The following is an 18,463-nucleotide window of genomic DNA, read 5'->3' on the forward strand; positions in this document are numbered from 1 at the left end:
AGAAGCCTGACACTTCCAATGGAGGAATTGGTGTGGTGTAACAAAGTAATTAATATAAGGGAGACGCTTGGCTTGGCCTGTTTAGTTTACTTTGTAGTGCAAATAGTCAGCCATCATATGCAGTTCATTATACTTTGTATCTGAAAGTATTTGGCTCTTGGTGTTGCATATACTTTACCTGTTTAGTCTTAGACAACAAGGCTGAATGGTGGGTAGAAACATCTTCCTTCCATTGATAGCATACATGCATACACAGCAAATATTCATGTACCAATGTGGATTGATTACTATCACTTACTTTTAAACCTGAATCGAACAAATAATGTGGTTCTGTTTATTTTTCAGCATATCTTACCACATTTTTCCTTGAACATGGGTATCACAAGTGTTTTGGAAATGCTTAAAGAAAATCAAATTAATTTCCAAATTTCATAGTAATAATTTAGATAAGAGTAGATAGTATGTTTCACCTTCTTGGTGACTATAAAATAGATCTTTTGCCCACATTTAAGAATTTACATCTTGCTCAGATACGAAACCAGTTGCAGACTGACATGGCGTTTAAAAAGTTTAAATAGTTTAATAGCTTAAACTATAAACAGGTAAAACTACCTTTCAGTTTAAACTAGAAACAGGTTTTTATATAAACATAGTTTAAATAGCTTAAACATAGTTAAAAAATAGTTTTAAAAGTCAAAATTTGCAGCTTAAGCTTTATTATTATTTTAAATATATATTGTGAACAAGAACTTAAAGAGAAATGGGAGATTATGAATAAATAATAAGGTGTATAGGTGTACAGGCAAAATACAGCAGTCCATATAGCTAAGAACTCAGTTGTACAGTAAAAAGAAAGGGTATAAAAATGTAGATGACTAAAGCAATATGTGTGCAGAGGAATAATAATCTACCATGAATTAAAATATGCTAGTTTTGGGGACTAAATTGCTTTTACTACTCTAGAAAGTTGCTTTTACTACTATAGTAGTAAATTACTAAACTGCTTTTACTACTTTAGAAAGCAGCAGAGATTCTTCAGCTATCACACTAATGTGAAAAATAATAACCTCAGTTCATAGAATTGTATCACAGAATCACAGAATTGTTTGGGTTGGAAGGGACCTTAATGCTCACCTACTTCCAACACCCTGCTACAGGCAGGGACACCTTCCACTAGACCAGGTTGCTCAAAGCCCCATCCTCCCTGGCCTTGAACGCTGCCTAAGAAGGGATAGCCGCAGCTTCTCTGGGCAACCAGTTCCAGTGTCTCACCACCCTCACAGTACAGAATTTCTTCCTAATGTCTAATATGAATCTACCCTCTTTCAGTTTAAAGCAATTCCCCCTTGTCCTGTCACTACATGCCTTTGTAAAAAATCCCTCTCCAGCTTTCTTGTGGGCCCACCTTAGATACTGGAAGATTGCTACAAGATCTCCCTGGAGCCTTCTCTTCACCAGACTGAACAACCCCGTAAGTCCATAAAAAATCCTCAACACAAAATAGTCCTTTATATTCCCTGGTTCTACCTTTTTTTGTTCTCACATCTTGGGTACAACAGGCTTTCTCCAGGCAAGGTACAGACAGGGAAGTAATATGAGAAAGCACCAAAATGTGCATGTACTTAAATAACTATTAACACTGCAACCTGCAGTTATCACCAGAGTTAAACCTTAGACAATTAGCTGAAGATTTACACCTTTATTGTTTGCTTTGAAGTAAAGAAAGGTTGCATTTTGCAGCATAAGGCAGCAGTCAAAGGGGATAAGGGAGTGAGCTTTTTATGAACAACGTTGAAAGATCTTTTTTTTTTACCAAAAAAAACCAAATCCATGAGGTGATCCATATGCCAATATGATGATTAGTGTCTTAGAGGTTTTGCTGTGCCTTCCGTGAAGCATTCCAGTATTTAAATGTTTATTCCTAACAACAAGTTCTGGTTTTCAAAGACCAGAATACCAGCCTTTACTTGAGAAACAGGTAGTCATATTTTACCTCTTGTCAGTAAAAATGGTGACAAAAGGAAAGTTTAGGAAAAAAGTGCAAATAGTGTTAAACTATGCCTATTTTCAGTGATTGAAAAACTGCCATACGCTTGCCTAAAATATGAAATATGCTGAAGTTTGAAGCCAAAAATCCTTCCTTTTTAGGACCCTCCCAGATATCTGGAATTTGTTCTCTTTTCTGAGCATGAGAAAGATTTTCAGTCATACAGTCTTCTTTTTCAGAAAAACACTGAATGTCTTCTGAACTATCTCAGTTGTCTAGATTTGGCTTCCCCCAAGTTTATGATTCCTAATCTCTAATGCCACCCAGAAAAATGAGACAGGTAGTTTATGTTGTGCCACACTGAAAAAATTAATTTTCTCTACTTCTGTGTTCAAAAATTATCCTAAATTCCATGGAGGGTTTAGAGAAAATTAGATGGCTTTTTAATAACTCTTTCTTATCCAGAACATCTTTTTTTAAGCATAATCCAAGTAGAAATGGCAAAACAGTAAGAAAAAAGCACATCTTACTCCAATGGAGCATATCACTTCTAGAGCAATTCCCTTATCTCTTGCTGAATTGGCCAGTGGGTATACTGGGGAACAGGGATGTATCAGGGGAACAGGCCGGGTAGCCCCTTGAGGGATGCTGCTGGATCTGCGTCACCCGACGTGGTAAAGACAGGTGGTTGCCCTTGCTGTGGACACAGGGTGCCCAGTGCTGCAGGTGGTCTGTACAACTGTCCCCACAGGGGCAGGGAGCTAAGGTGTATTTAATTCTTTTCTTTTAGTTTTGAAATGTCACTAGGTTATTTCAATTTAGGGACAGTAGGCTCTCCCTCCAAAGAACAACTGACAAAAAACTTAACTGAATGGTGGTGGTAGTCGTGGTGGTTGCCAAATCCTGCTCTCCCTCCTGTCCCAGGCCATGCACCCGGGATGCTTTCCTTGTGCTGGATCTCCTAGGCGTGCCACGAGATCTGCATGCTGAGCCAGCAGTTGCCACTGCACAGTTGCACAACATGATCCAAGTGGAGTGGGGGAAGCAGGCAGGCAGGAACGGGCAGGGCTGAGCCAGACCAACTGCTTCATGACACCCTGCACCTGCATTAAACAAGGTCTGTTGGTGTGAAACCACACACTGAGAACTTCGACTCCCATTAATAGATGTTCTGTATTATCAGGAGATGGACCCTCACTGCAGGCCAAAGATGCTGTCTGGCAGCAATCTGGAATGCTCAAGCCATGCACCTGCTCTGGCTGCGGACAGGAGTGTGAGCAGATTGCCACCGATTCTTACATCCAGCTCTCTGAGGGACCACAGGGCACAGGCATCAGGTATTTGGTAGGATGAGGGAATCTAATGGATTATCCATCCAGTACGAAATGCATCCATCTAACAGATCCTGATCAGAAAAAAAACAACAAGGACTACCCACAGAAATGGAAGTCCTGTCAGCATAGCATGTCAGGCAGTCCTCTGCTTGTTTTCAGACCTGGTAAAACCTGAGTCAGCTGAAATACTGTGACTAGTTCTGGGCACTTAAAAATGCAACACATTTGGAAAGACCCCAGAGGCAAGTAACACAAATCATCAGAGGCCCAGCAAATTCGGTCTGTTACCCTACAGCAGCTGCAGAGATGCATAGCAAATTTCAAATATGTAAGAAGTACCTATAAAAAGGAAAGGAATAAACTGTCCTCCAGTGCAATAGCACAAGGGCTGGATTTAAGTTACGTTGAAAGAGACATCAGGACTAAAATACACATAGCTGCTTCCTAACAGTTAGGACAGCAAAACACTGGAACAGAGCACTTAAGGAAAATACAGAATTTCTGTATTTGAGAGGTTTTACGGGTATATGGAACAAATATTAGCCTGTAAATCCCAAAGTCTTTATCTTGAAAACCCCACATAATTGGATGACTGCTGAGTCTGGTTTCCAGGACTTCTGTATTCTCTTAATTTTCTGCCATGGTTTACAACACTAACAATCAATTCTCCACATTTAGAATTATATCTCTGGAGTGTTTCTCTCCATGCGTCATATTCAGGCCTTTTGACAAACTGTCCTGTTTCCTTCCTAATTCGATTTCATTAAGTGTAAAACTTTCCAGTCCATCCAAATCACCAAAGTATTACTTCTAGGATTTGCTCTCATCTCTAGATCAAAATTTACTTTCTGTGCCTTTCTGCCTCTGGCACCTCAGCATGTGGGAATGGCTACTCTGAGAAGAAAACTCTTTCACAGCCTCAACCCATCACCCCCCGAAACGCGTCCCCTGGCACTCAATCCCCCTGCTCCCCTCTGCTTCCTGACAGGACTTGACCTCCCCGACCCCCTGTTTACAGTGCCTTTATTCCACTCCTCTTCATGTACACTGAAAACAGGTGGTTGGGGAGCTCAAGTCACTGAAAACCCCTGCCATTTTGGGGGTCCCATTTAAAACTTAAAGTTGCTGTTTTCATGCATCTTTCTGATCTGTCCTCATAATTTCCACCCAGTGGGTTGTCTTTGCAGAACTTTGACCTTTGACACATTCTTTGCCTTCCGTGTTTAAGTGTGATATTAGAAAACAACCCCGCGCCAGGATCCGCACCCCGTTTCCCGTCTCCAGCCGCGGAGAGGGCGTCGGGCCGCGCTGCGAGAAGCTGCGGTCCCACGGCGGGCAGAGCAGCACTGTACCCTGTTTCCGTTCCTCTCCAGGCACTGCTTCCCCCTCGGCACGTCCCCTGACCCGCTGCTGCCGAAATGTGAGCGCCAGACACTTTCCGAACACCTATTTCTGGCGTTTCTGTCCGCAGGCTACCTCGTCCGTGACACCGTTCAGACGGCCTCGATTTGTACTTCTGCCTCCCTCTCAGGGTCAAGCAAAAGGAGACCTACCCCGAGCTTTCGGGGGAAAGAAAAAGGGATGTCTCTCCGTTTCCTCCGAGATGAACCGGACAGTGGAGATGAAGAAAGAAAAATGAGATGACCCCGACGTGATTCGAACACGCAGCCTTCTGATCTGGAGTCAGACGCGCTACCGTTGCGCCACGAGGTCCTGCTGCGCAGGTATACACCGGGTTTCAGAACTCGCCCACTATTGGCAGCCTCCGCCCTTGGAGGGGCCAGCATCGGTAGCGAGACAGGGACAGAGCAGAAGGGTGGGGAGCGGACGAAGACCCTCTTCACCCGATATGGCAACCGTACCGATTAAACCCGCAAACCCGCACCGGCCCCTCTCCTCCAACACGGCTTCGTTTGTCTCCTTCCCGCACCAGTACGTTAACTCTACCCACCTGCACACCCGCTGCCGGGCCCTCTCAGCAGGGACCTGTCGGCCTCGCAACACGGCCTCCCGCTGCTCAGAGATCACTCCTTTTGGTAGCCTCCCTTCTTTGCCATTGGTGTATTGCAGATAAAGGCTCCCTCCGAGACGCCTAACTCAAGCCAGCTCCTCGTTAGTATAGTGGTGAGTATCCCCGCCTGTCACGCGGGAGACCGGGGTTCGATTCCCCGACGGGGAGAGGTAGTATGTTTTCCACCCGGGGGGGGTACTTGTTTTACTGGCTGGGGCCAGGGGCCAGCGGCCAGGCCTAGCGCGGCGGCCGCCGAACAAAGGTCTTGGAAACAAAAAGCGCGCTCGAGCGCGGCTCTCCCCGTCGGGGAATCGAACCCCGGTCTCCCGCGTGACAGGCGGGGATACTCACCACTATACTAACGAGGAGCCGCGGGGGTGTGGGGGCCATGCGCAGCCGCTCGGCGGGGAGCGGGACATGGAGCCCCAGCCCGGGCACCCCCTGCGCTGGTGCCCGGAGGGTTTTGGTGGACACTGCAATCTCCCCTGCCTTCACTTCCCTCCGTCCCGTTTGCTAGTCTGCCGAAGGTTATGGCACGTCCCGACCGCTTGGGCGATGTGCATTAGCGTCAAGGCGTGCATTGTGTCGTGCAGAGGCGGGGAAGCGAAGGGGCTGTGCCGGTGGTTGCCGACGTTCCACAGCTTATCCAGCAGCGGGAGACGGTGGGGAGAGGGCGGAAGAAGGGGAAAGGCTCCGCCATGGCTCGTGTTCGTTGTGGTTCTCCCCGGTGGGGAGCGGCATGCTGCCCCGTCTTTCCTGCTCCTCCCACCGCGGAGCGGACCGGGAGCGCTGCAGGGCGAAGAAAGAGCCAGAGGGCAGGCGGCGGGCAGGAGAGCAGGAGCTCGGGTGTCTTGGCGTTTGTATTTTTTGCCTGTCGTTCACGCAGTTTCTCTTGACGGGAACCCGAGAAGCCCTGGAGTCAGCAGTCCTTGGGGTGAAAAGACTCTAGCACCTGCTTCTTCCCTACCTAAAAAGGGGACGAGAAAAATGGAAACCGGTTACTTCGGGATCTGAGACTAAAAGGCAGAGGACATATACTGACCGTATGGCATCATACCAACTCGGTCAGCAGTAACATGGTTTTGTGAGTTTGTCATATTTCTTTGGGTATAAGGACCCCAGCGTAGTTTTTTCAGACAAGCATAGCTAAAGAACAAACAGCAATCTGTATGTAGACATCTAAATAGGCGTGACCTGGAAATAAAGCTTTTCTAAATACTGACCTGCTTGTTTAAGCACTTAAATATAAACATGTGTTTCCCAGTGGATGCAACAGGTTCAAATTTTGTCCTGACAAGTGAAAAATAATAATTAAAGTCTCATAATAATGTCGTTACTTTAGAGGTAGCATAATGAGATGAACTGGTAGGGCTGTGATCAGGTGATAGCCGTAAACCTCCCAAAGCAGGATCAAACCCCGTGTTGCTAGGCTGGTCTAAACTTGCTGTGTGGGTTCAGATTTTATTCAGCAGATGATGGTGGTTTACTTTCAGCTGGGAAACTGGTGGATCAAACACTGCCTGTTTGCATTTTGTGAGATGACTCACACATAACTCTACATCAGACTTTTTTAGCAGTCCCTTCTGAATTCCTTCTGTTCCTTGATCCCTGGGGTCAGGTATCAGAGACGTGACCGCTTGTGTTAAGTGGTGGTGCTTGCTGTCACCAGACCTTCCCTAGCTTCTGCTCTTTACCTCAGAGCTGGTTTTGCCTCAGGTTGCTGTACAGACATCTCCTTGGGCTGTCTTCTTTTGGAACTGTCTCCAGATCTTCTCTTCTGCTGTCTCCATACCATCTCTTGCAAATTTTTGGTATTGCTAAGCACTTTGACAACACCGGAGGCAGGCTCACAACAAGTTGTGTAGACATTTTGGTGTGTTAGGGGCTCAAACTGAGGAAAAATGGAAAAAGCTACAGAAGTGGTTTTGTCTCTTCTGCATTTTATTCAGTCGTCTGGGAAGCATCAGTAGGGGGAATGTGTTAAGCATAGGGCAAAATGTTGTTAGGGCGACTCCTTGCACCAGCAGTTTCCTCCTTGCTGTAGTTGCCACAATGATCCTGCTCTGAAAGAAATGAGATCAGTCCTTAGAACCAGCAGTTGCTGACAGGTAAGTTTTGTGAGCAGTAAGGCCCGTCTTCTTGCCAGGCTGTAAAATGGCACAAGTCATTTCAACTCAGTGACTGTAATTTTATATTGGGAGAGGGGCATGAGGTGGGGGAAGAGCCTTCTGTAGCTACAGAAATTAAGGCTTCGGGGTCAGTGTAAAACCACAAGCCCTAGATGAGAAACAAAGTACTTCACTGGTATGGTCTTTAGGATGCCCCAGCCCAGAAGAGCTGCTGCAATTGAATACATTTTATTCTGATTACTCTTTATAGCTATTTTGTACACTCTTGTTGCTGCCCATTTACACATATCCAACACTGTGTGCTCTGTGCTCTGTTTTCCATGTAATTTTTGTCTGTACGTTCACCCTGTGGAGTTCACAGCTCAGGATTTAATAAGCTTTGTAAGTAAGAATGTATGAGTTATCAGATGGCATATTTAATTACAGTACTTCTTTCTGTGTGAGTTTTGGCCTAACACAATTTCTGTTCAGTGTAATGGATTTGTTGCGTGGTCTGTATGACTCAGTTATCTCTTTCTGTGCTAATGTATTTTGATCAAGCTAAACCAAAGTTTTAGAAGTTATTAGAAAAATCAATTTATATCACTTGAGGGAATGAATGATCAGACATCCCATATAAAATCAACAGCTGAAGAAATTCAAGGTAAAGGGGACTGTGACATTCTATGTCACTGCCTGGTGGACTAGTGGGAGAAGGGACCTAAGGGGCTTTTCCCCCTGTTAGCATGCTTGGTATAGTTTACTAAATGCAGCCACACAGCTGGGCAGCTTTCTCTCCATGTTGCATCATGTGAACTTTTTAATAAATGGAGCTTTTTAAAAATCTGTTGGAGGAGTCTCAGGGATTGAAAGATTATGTCCTAAGAATTGTGAAATAAAATAGAGAAGTGCCTATGCAGAACCCCATTTCTGTTTAGGTAAAAAGCACCCTGATGAAAAAGTTGAATAGTTGAATATAACCATTTCTATTCCTATATCATGGTTTAAATCCAATGGATACTCTGAGTAAGAATAAACTCCTTCTCAGAGGGAATCTACATTCTGATCACTTTTCCCTTCAAAAGGGATTGCCAAGCAAATGTACTTGGAGAGATACCATGAAAAACAGGAAAATTCAAACCAGGAAAAGTGGAGGCTGGCTGGTTTTAAGGAAAAATTTGAACTTTAGAATAGCAAAATCTGAGAGATGTCTTGTCTAAAAATCAGAGGACAGGACCCAGTAATTAAAAGGAAGAAGATTGATCAAGTTGGTATGCAGAATACACTTATGGGGTGTATTGGTTTTGAGTAGTCCCAGAAGAGTGTTTATGCAGCAAAGCCTGTAGAGACATATTGGGACACTTCAAAACCCCAACAGGTTGTGTACTAATGTAAGTATTCCTATGTAATGCCGTTCTGGATACTAGAATATGCCTACCATATGACTACAAGAATAGTCATTGCTTTCTGGCTATGGTGAAAAACTACAGTGGATCCAAACAGTTTCACCATTGGTCTGACTTGGTCTGAAATATGGAATTTCTTAGAATCTAGACATTGTCAATTTGCTTCAAGGTAGACCAATCATGTAGTGCCTAAGAAGGAAAATTGTAGAGGCAAACATGAAAAAGACAAATACCGTCATATACAGCTATAGCCATAAGGTCCGACTCTTGCATCATATCAGTTCTAGGCTTAAACAGCTGTCATTCAAAAAAAGGGAATCATGAACCTAATAAAGGAAAATGATGCGTAGAGAGGGGAAAACACGGGATAGCAAAACTCACAGAAAGTAATACAGGAAAGAGTACCATAGACTGAAGTTAGGTATCCAAAACAAAGATGTCATGAGATAAAGGCATCACACAAATAAATTAGGTAAAGATATCTCCCCATGTAAAGAGCATGGGGACATATTTAACGGTATAGTACAAAACTATAAATGAGGGAATATGCAGCTTATTTAACTTTATCTTAGAAGGCTGATCATCACAAACTTCTTTTACACATTCCAATGCTCACTCAATATAGACATTGCGGACAAGTGCAGGCCAGGTAATTATGATGGGGAAACTGGAAAATGAGACCAAAGATGAGCATAGAGAACAAGTGCCATTAAAACCAAAACCTATGTGCTTGCTTAAGGTATGAAATTAGAAATACACAAAAGATCCTGCAGAAGACTTGGGAAAAAAAAAAAGCCCAGAAAATTTTATGCTCCCATGTCAAAACTCACTAGTGCCCCAGACTTTGAATAATACTTGCTGTTCTCTAAGTTTGTTAGATTGTACTGCTGTAGTACTGAAAAATCAGTGGGAAAAAAAGAAGTCAGTGTGCTGAGCCAACAATGAATAGAAGTCAGTTTAGTCTTTATCTGGTAGTTAACACAAGGGAAACTGACCTTACCTTGAAAGCACTATCAGAACATGCCATGGAAGTATAAAAGGAAATTTATGATGTTTTGCTGCTTTTGTAAAGGTTTTGGGAAGTTTCAGCCAGATGTACATCACTGAAAAATGCACTGTTGACTCAAAAAATCCAGAGTTTATATAACACTGTAGCTGAGAGAGAAAGCAACATTGTAATCTGATATTCAAACTTCATAGTATATCATCAAGGTACATTTTGTCTGTGAAACCATTTGATATTAAGTAGAAAGCACAACAAATGACAGTTTGGAATCTTCTAAATGGCATCTGGGTTAATGGAGCTTGTATGAACAATGTGATGTCTGTTAGCAATCTTTCTTTTAGAGAAAACCTTCAGAGCTTGATGGATGTTAAAAATAAAAATGATAAACGTTAAAAAAAACCAAAACAACCCAAAGTGCTAAAAATAGTGTCAGCAAAAACCAAAGTTGACAACTCATCTATTTTAACAACCAAACACTAGATCAAAGCTACCAGCACTGTATCAGTTTGTTGTAATGCTGGCTTCACTCATGCTCCTGGTCTTCCAGTCTCCACCATTTACTAGTTTGTTGTGTTGTGCATGGGCAACAGAAGAATAGCCTCCTTTGTAGATAAACTGGGGCTTGATGGGGTAATAGTTTACTTCTATCTCCTTTTCTTAGGATAAATGAGCCACCTGCCATGGAAACCACATTTTTCTTTTCCTTACTCAGGGAAGTACTCCACTGACTGCAGTGCACAGGGAAGCCTTGAGAAACCCTGTGTGATCCTCATAGCTGACAAAAACCAACCAGTAAGGCTTAATTTCTGTTTTAAGTAGTCAGGTTTTATCATTGCCATGTGTTGTACTATTACACCTGCATTTAGCTTCTCCACTCTGCAGTCTGTCTTCCTCTTCACTGTTCTTTCTTCTCTCTCCCCCCCGCCCTTTACTTTTTTGTTTTGTTTTCCTCTTTCCCCTGAAGAAAACAGAATGCCCATGTCTTATCCAAGTCATAGGAGTGCAAAAGAGAAAGCTGAAGGCTAGAGGAAACTGCTGGTCCTGTTCATCTGTGTCAGGAGAAGCTCCTGAAATTGGTTCCTTTGCTTCTGACACAGTTTTCAGTGGGTGCATGAGCAATAGAAGAGAAGTGGATAGGTTTTTAAATTTAGCAGATGGAAGAAGGAAGGTGGTATAAAATAAAACATTAAAAAGCCCTTACAGAAATTAATTGCCATTTCCAGTATTATTCATGATAGAGAAAAGCGAATGTGCACATCCACCAGAGATTGTGCAAGATGTGATGGATGATTAACTATCTTGCTCAACTGTAAAAGCCTGACACTTTAAAAAAGTTGCAGAAATGAATCACAGTGCACTTTAAAATTGAAAGAAGAGATAAATATTTAAAGTCAGTTGAATAGCCAAAACCACAAATGAGGAACTGTTGAGAATGATGTGCTTAGAGCACAGCTGCTTGAAGTAAGAGCTGAACACAATGGTGTATCTGCCGTGCATTGGCTGACAATCACCACATTATTCTTGATTCTGGTAAAATCAAAGTAAAAGCAGTAAGACAGAAAGTATCAGATGCATTGCTAGGTAGAGTCAGAGTCAGTGAACACAGCATCTATTCCTGGGAAAAAAGTATAAGAGAGTTTGTTCGTTGCTTTTTGTTTGTTTTTCATTTGCATTGATTATTCTCATTATATGTAATTGGAATGTGGAGTTTTTTACTTCTAAAGGCACAAACACCTTGCTTCAGAACCATAAATTTGTTTCTTTGCTGTTTGCTATTTTGCAAGATAATGATGGTTACATAAAGTTGTAGTTTTTTTTTTTTTGTTGTTTTGTTTTTTGGTTTGATTTGTTTGCTTTGTTTTTGAGACTTCCCAAAAGAACTAGACTTTCAGGTTTGCAATTGCATTGGCTCCCTCTGGTGGCATTCTGAAATGCTTTAGTTTTCAGTCCAGTAAAATTCGTTTGATAGCAGTTTGGGGTTACTATTTTATGTAATTATTATATTAAGAAAAGTCAAACAAATAGTCATATCTCTTAAATCCAATTCAGCTTACACAAAATCAGCTCATAAAATGAAATCCTGTCAATTTGGGTCAAAATGGCTGGAAAAAAAGATGATTCATTTCCCTTCCTTCACATTCTCTTAACTGAGTTCATGAATTGCATTTTGCTATTTTCTGTGTGTTTGGAAAGAAGTTACAACAGTGTCTTAACTATGGGACTGGCCTGTTTAACTTGGCAGCAAAAATCAGTCAGTCTCTTTCAGAAAGTTTTAATATGAGAATTTACAGTTTGAAATTAAGGCACTTGGCAGCTGTTGCCACTTGCATCCTGTCAGCCCTTGCCATAGCTGAACCAGATGTGCAGTTAATGCCTGTTTTTATCCATCTGTTATTAATATTGAATATAGAAAAGAGAGGAAAGAAAAGATAAAGAGGAGCAGGAAATGCAGAAGCAGTTCCATCATTTCCTCTGTTTAGGCATGTGGAAAGAACCCACATTTTGGGAATTTTGCAGAAGATGAAACTAAGCCTTTTCCTAGAGTTGGGCAATTTTGCAGTTGCCATTCTCAGTGTAGCAAGACTGAGAGGAAGAAAATTATTAAAGCTGCATCATCAAGGCATTCCAGTCCCCTATCTGTGCAGTGTAAGGCCTCATTTAGCAAACATGGTAGGTTTTCCAAGTGAGTGAACGTACCTGCCCCTTCTTTTACTTAATAATAATTGAGAGTTCAAGAACTACTGCCTGGTATTTCTTGGTCAGTGTCACTCTGCTCTGTGAACATTCTTGGGTTGATACACTGATATAGTTTTAATTACAGCACTTCAGAAACTACAAAATGAAGAAGACAGGGAAAAGTCCAGTCTTTCTGCAGATTAAGTGCTCACATTGGAAGAAATTGTGTAGGATATTCTGTTTAAATGGATGGAGAGCCCACGATCTTTTCTGACATAATTTATGTAAAAAGGTAAATGCTAAAGATAAGATAATTTTTAGAAACACCATTTTCTACATGGCATGAAGACTAAGCTTTTTGGGAGGATTTCAGTGCTAAATATCAATAATATTTTGCACTTCTGACAAAATTCAACTGAAGATATCATTTTTTTGCCCAGTTTGAAATCCTGATCCTACAAACTGTTCTTAAGCAAAAGGATTTAATTAGACTTACTAGATAACCCTTTAATGAACTTGTTGGTCTACTGAGTCTGAAATTCCAGCTTTTCAGAATTATTTCAGACAGACTCTGCCAGGTTTTTAAAAAAACCCACAACTAGCAATACTATAAGTGAGAACTGTACGTCTGTGAATAGTGTGTATATGTATATATACACTACATATAGTAGTACTTCATATTGTAGTACAATACATTTATGTATTTTTCTACTACAGAATTAAGAATTTACCATGATTCATCTACCAGTATATTCAAGCAGAATAGCTAGGCATACTTAAGGCCTTTTTTACATAATTCTGCACACCTGCAAGTTCTCAGAACATTTATTTAACCTGTAAGATGCACATCATCAGATGTGTGTGTCAGCATGTTATTCTAAAATATTTAATATGAACTTTACCATTACTAAATCTTCATATAAGCAGGTTCCATGTTATTCAGAAAGTCATTTGCCTGGCATTTTCACAATGTGTGTTTGTTTTACATCTACAAAATCCACTAGTTCTGGAGAATGCTTTTTTGTTTTCTAAAATCAACTGAAGCAATGATAAATTGCCAATTTTTAAATAAAGCGAGCTTCTGAGCCGAGAAAGAATATAAAAAATTACAGCTGTGTTTAAAAGGCAAAAATGATTGTGTGTTAAGAAGGGAAAGTCATTCATAACTCTACATCACATGATTAAAAGCTGAGCTTAACTATTTATAGCTAAGCACTGTCAAGAGCAATATGTGTTGATGAGGGAATTTGACTGTTAGTACATTCCTAGATTAGGTGCATGTTAACAAGGGCTGTACAGTGTTAAAAAAAGAATGAAGAGTGAAGGTAATATTTAGAACCTGGAAAACATGTTTAACTTGCTTAGTTACACAAAACTAAAGTCAGAGGCAAAAGGAGTTAAAGTAGGTAAAATTCTCACTTTCTATTGGTAAAGCAGCTCTGCTTCCTACAGAGGCTTAAAAAGGTAGACTAATAATGATTTAAACATTCACTTCTAGAAAAAAATTATATTAATATTTTAAATAGTACTTAATGTTAATAAATACCCCCCTTAAATGAATAATGATTAATGCATTTAGAATGTGTATTTTCCTGAAGGAATTTTTTAAACAAAGGAGAGAAAGCACACACTTTGCAGAGGGACTCCATTCCAATATAATGCTGAAACCAAGCTTTTTCATTTTACTTCTGTCTTAACCTGGATTATATGAAGGATAATTTCAGGATAAGGGGCAAGCACCAAGGCATTGGATTCTTAGTGGTGTAACAACCCTTAAACCTGAATACGAATCACTTTTACAGTGCCTATCATCTGATACAATTTCCTAGAAGATTTTGAAGTTGATGGGATGCAGCTTTGTGGAACTATTAGATCAGTCAGGGAAACTAACCAAAAAGGGGCTGAAGATATATCAGAAGGTAAATCAATGGATTAATCAATCAATCTTTTGGTCATCACTTTTATTCAGAAAAAAAATCCTTAACTTGCATCTGGCTGTCTGTGTCCCCCTGTATTTTCATAGGATAAAAGATTAAAATACCAAAATGACACTTTTTTTTTTAGGTAAATTAATTGTGGGTATCCTATTACAATAGGCATTCTTATCATACACTACTTCTGTAACTGCAGAGCATAGCAATCTGTTTTCTCTGTGTCTGGAAGTGAAAGAAAAACTGTACACAGCAATGGGCATTACAAGGCCAGTTGATAATATCCCTGTTCTCTTAACTAGAAACATGCTTGTGTATAAAGTTTAGATATAGATCTGAGTTTGTCTACAGTTTCTGGAGCATTGCAGTTTTGCAGACTGGATGCAGAACTTCAGCTCAGATATTTGGGAGAAGGAAATTGTGGATAGATACATATCTCAGATTCTAATACCTTTGTGTTTCAGGATGCATTCAGAATTTGGGTGTTGCCTTGAGCTAGTTCCATATTTAAACTTCCTCTGTCGTAAAACAATTACTTAGGTTGAGATTTTGGTGAGTGAAGTAAAGAGAATTTGTGGCTTTTGAAACGACAATGTAATGAAAGCTATGTTTATAGAGAAGAAAATATGCACAGATTTCATGGAAAGAGAATATAAAATTTGGAAGGCTGGGACTATAGCTTCTGCAGCCCATAAACCACAGCATTTCATGTGTTCAGATGATGCAGCCAAAAGACAGTCATTGTGCAGTGTGCCCTCTCCCTTTGGCAGGTTACTTTCTGAAATGGAAAACAGCATGAAGTCACACATCAAGAACAAGTTTCATGGCTAGTACTACATGGTTGGATATGGTACTAAGAAAGAATGGGGATGGGTAATGGTATCAGGGCAGTCCAACAACAACAGGCATGCTATACACACCGTCAAAAGTTTACTGGTCAGGTGTCTCAGCAGGTTCTTGTGCCTACATTCATCTTCTCGCTCTGCATGCACATGATGGTGATGCCCAAATTGACACCACTTATCTCCTAGCTCCTACCTGCAGTACTTAATGAAAATACTGTGAACACTCCCTCCCTATGTAGTCAGTTGTACTGATTTTGGCTGAGGTAAAGTTAATTTTCTTCATAGCAGCTAGTATGGGGCTTTGTTTTGGATTTTTGCTGAAAACAGTGTTGATAATACAGGGATGTTTTAATTACTGCTTAGCAGTGCTCACACAGAGTCAAGGCCTTTTCTGCCTCTCACACCACCCCACCAGCGAGTAGATTTGGGGTGCACAAGAGGTTGGGAGGGTACACAGCCAGGACAGCTGACCCCAGCTGACTAAAGGAATATTCCACACCACACGGCATTATGCTCAGCACTATAAAAGCTGAGGGGAGAAGGAGGAAAGGAGCAATGTTCGAAGTGATGACATTTGTCACCCCAAGTAACCGTTACGCATAATGAAGCCCTGCTGTCCTGGAGATGGCTGGACATCTGCCTGTTCACCTGAACACCTGGAGAATGAATTCCTTGTTTTGCTTTGCTTGTGTGTGCAGCTTCTGCTTTACCTATTAAACTGTCTTTATCTTAGCCCATGAGTTTTCTCGCTTTTACTCTTTTGATTCTCTCCCTCATTCCACTGTGGTGGAGTGAGTGAGTGGCTGTGTGATGCTTAGTTGCCAGCTGTCCAGTTAAACCACAACACAATAGAGAGACAGAGACAGCAGTTCAATGTTAGTCTAGAGCAGAGTTTTATTCTGAACTGCCTACCATGTCCAAAGGGAGGTAGGATAAAGGTAGGCATGTTTGATTAGGAAATTTTTATTTCTGCTTGTTCATATCCCCCTCCTAGTCCCAACAAGTTAGTTTCTAAAGTTCTTCATTATTTGAGCAACACAGAAATACTATCTACTTTGACCCATTTTTTCTTTCATTGTCTACAGGAAGATGGTCATACATAAAAGCTTTAATTTATATTCTTTGTGTATTATCATTAAAGAGATAGTTACAGTGGCAATTAGGATTAGTTTATATTGAAATGTATTTCATCAGGTAATTTAATTGATAGGTTTGGTGCTACCAGATGGCAAGAAAAGGGTATATTTTAACTTTATATACTATATATAAACACCTTCCAAGCCTGTGTGGTAATTGCTTATCATTATGTCTGAAGCAATGGTCTTTTGGCAGAAACTTAATGACTGTTATTCCACTGGGTGAGCTAAGGCTCTGGTATTCACTCACTGAGTTATTATCTTAATTCTTTGTTTCTGGATGATCGCAGAGAATGTTATTAATAATAGATTGGAAATGAAGGATAAGAGAGTCTATTCATCAAAGACCTTATCCAAAGGACATATGAACTCTGGCTTGCTGGACTGGTTGTTTTATGCAAGTGTTATTTGTACAGCAGATGCCTAATAGCAGCTGCTGAAGAGTCACTGAACTGCATTGTTCTCAAAAAGATGTATGCATCTTACCATCTTTGCAAATTATAAAAATAAATCTATAAAGTACAAACACATTGTCATAGATGAGACTACTTTCAAGCAACTAAAGATGTGGTATGACTTAATTTCTTTACATGACTATCTATTCCTTACTTTCTAAATGCAGATAAACTAGAATAGAGAAAAAGTTTGTAGCAGAACATAACATGAGAAGAATGACTCTAAAAGTTCTTGGAGTATTTGTATTATGAAGAGTTCTTCTATCATACATCTAGCTATGGTTCCTAGATTTTTCTGAAGAGGAGACATTTTTTTGTCATCTTTTGAAGTGCCTTAAAATATTTGACCTTTTATATACCTACTGGTTTTCTACAGCCTGCAATAGCAGAAGATTTTTTGCTGTTCTGCAAACAGCATAATTTTCTCCTAGATATAGCCATTTATGATGAACTCACAGGAGTAGTACATCTTGGAGAAGGTATTTGGAGAAGGCATGGGAAAATCAGCAGCTGGCATCCAGCAAAAGCACCACAATTACAACATTTCTTTAAGCAGTAGTCCTACAAACCATTTCTCATTTTCCTGGAGACTCAATGTGTTAAACTCCATGTTGGTATGGGATGGAATACAGAAGGTGGCAGAAGATGGAGAGCTCAGGGATGTAAAAACATGGCAAGGGGCATTTGCTGAGTGTATTGGTCATTTTACTGAGGAAGAGCTGAAATGGTGCATTTGCCAGTGCTCATCAGAGCCTAATTTCAATGTAGGGACAAGGAAGATAAGAGCTACAATGCAATACTGTTGCATTTTTTTCTTTCCAGGACCCTAGGCCTGAAATAGGGCTCATACAAAGATCACCAAGGAACTGCATTTATCTACATGAGTCTGGAAGATGAGAGAGGCTGTAGCACTGTATTGACAGTGAAAATCAGGCACCAAAGTCAGTTCTACCAAATAATCAAACCTCACACTAATATTTAACAGTCCTACTGTTCAGTTTCAAGAACATTTCATTTTAAGAGCTTCTCATATGATTAGGCTCCACAGAGTGCTGCCTTAGGCAGGGACACCTTCCACTAGACAAGGTTGCTCCAAGCCACGTCCAATGTGGCCTTGAAGACTGCCAGGGATGGGACAGCTTCTCTGGACAACCTGTGACAGTGCCTCATCACCCTTGCAGTAAAGAACTTCTTCCATATATCTACTGTAAATCTATCCTCTTTCAGTTTAAAGCCATTCCCCCTTGTCCTATCACTGCTTGCTCTTATAAAAAGTCCCTCCCCAACTTTCTTGCAGGCCTTCTTGAGGTACTGGAAAGCTGCCCTAAGCTCTTTCAGAGACTTCTCCAGGCTGAAAAACCCCACCTCTCTCAGCCTGTCTTCATAGGAGAGGTTGTCACAGGATTTATAGTAACTGATGGTGAGAACCATACCCTGCAGCAGGGTCATGAAGGCTGTATAAAAGCTGCAGGGCAGGTGATGAGATGTTGTCAGCTGGGTCCATTGTGCTAGCACAAAGTAAAGACATGCTTCCAGGTCATAAGTACATCTCTGTAACTTGTCCCTTT

The 18,463-nt window shown here is 41.0% G+C and overlaps 1 long non-coding RNA gene and 3 other non-coding genes across 4 annotated transcripts in view; 2 read left to right on the forward strand and 2 right to left on the reverse strand.

The window, feature by feature from the left end:
- Positions 1 to 4,962: 4,962 nt before the first annotated feature.
- Positions 4,963 to 5,034, reverse strand: TRNAW-CCA (transfer RNA tryptophan (anticodon CCA)). The gene has a single exon. It is a non-coding gene; the product is annotated as a tRNA-Trp (tRNA).
- A 394-nt stretch (positions 5,035 to 5,428) lies between these two features.
- On the forward strand, positions 5,429 to 5,500 carry TRNAD-GUC (transfer RNA aspartic acid (anticodon GUC)). Its single transcript has one exon. It is a non-coding gene; the product is annotated as a tRNA-Asp (tRNA).
- A 128-nt stretch (positions 5,501 to 5,628) lies between these two features.
- On the reverse strand, positions 5,629 to 5,700 carry TRNAD-GUC (transfer RNA aspartic acid (anticodon GUC)). Its single transcript has one exon. It is a non-coding gene; the product is annotated as a tRNA-Asp (tRNA).
- A 1,412-nt stretch (positions 5,701 to 7,112) lies between these two features.
- Positions 7,113 to 18,463, forward strand: part of LOC133269873 (uncharacterized) — a 70,445-nt gene continuing 59,094 nt past the window's right edge. The window contains exon 1 of the long non-coding RNA XR_009743581.1: positions 7,113 to 7,842. This is a non-coding gene — a long non-coding RNA (uncharacterized LOC133269873). The remainder of the gene's footprint in view (positions 7,843 to 18,463) is intronic.

This window comes from Pezoporus flaviventris, unplaced genomic scaffold, assembly GCF_033815535.1.
Source record: "Pezoporus flaviventris isolate CSIRO_AGI_PZ_B2104156 unplaced genomic scaffold, CSIRO_AGI_Pfla_v1 ptg000016l, whole genome shotgun sequence".
Classification (NCBI taxonomy): Eukaryota; Metazoa; Chordata; class Aves; order Psittaciformes; family Psittacidae; genus Pezoporus; species Pezoporus flaviventris.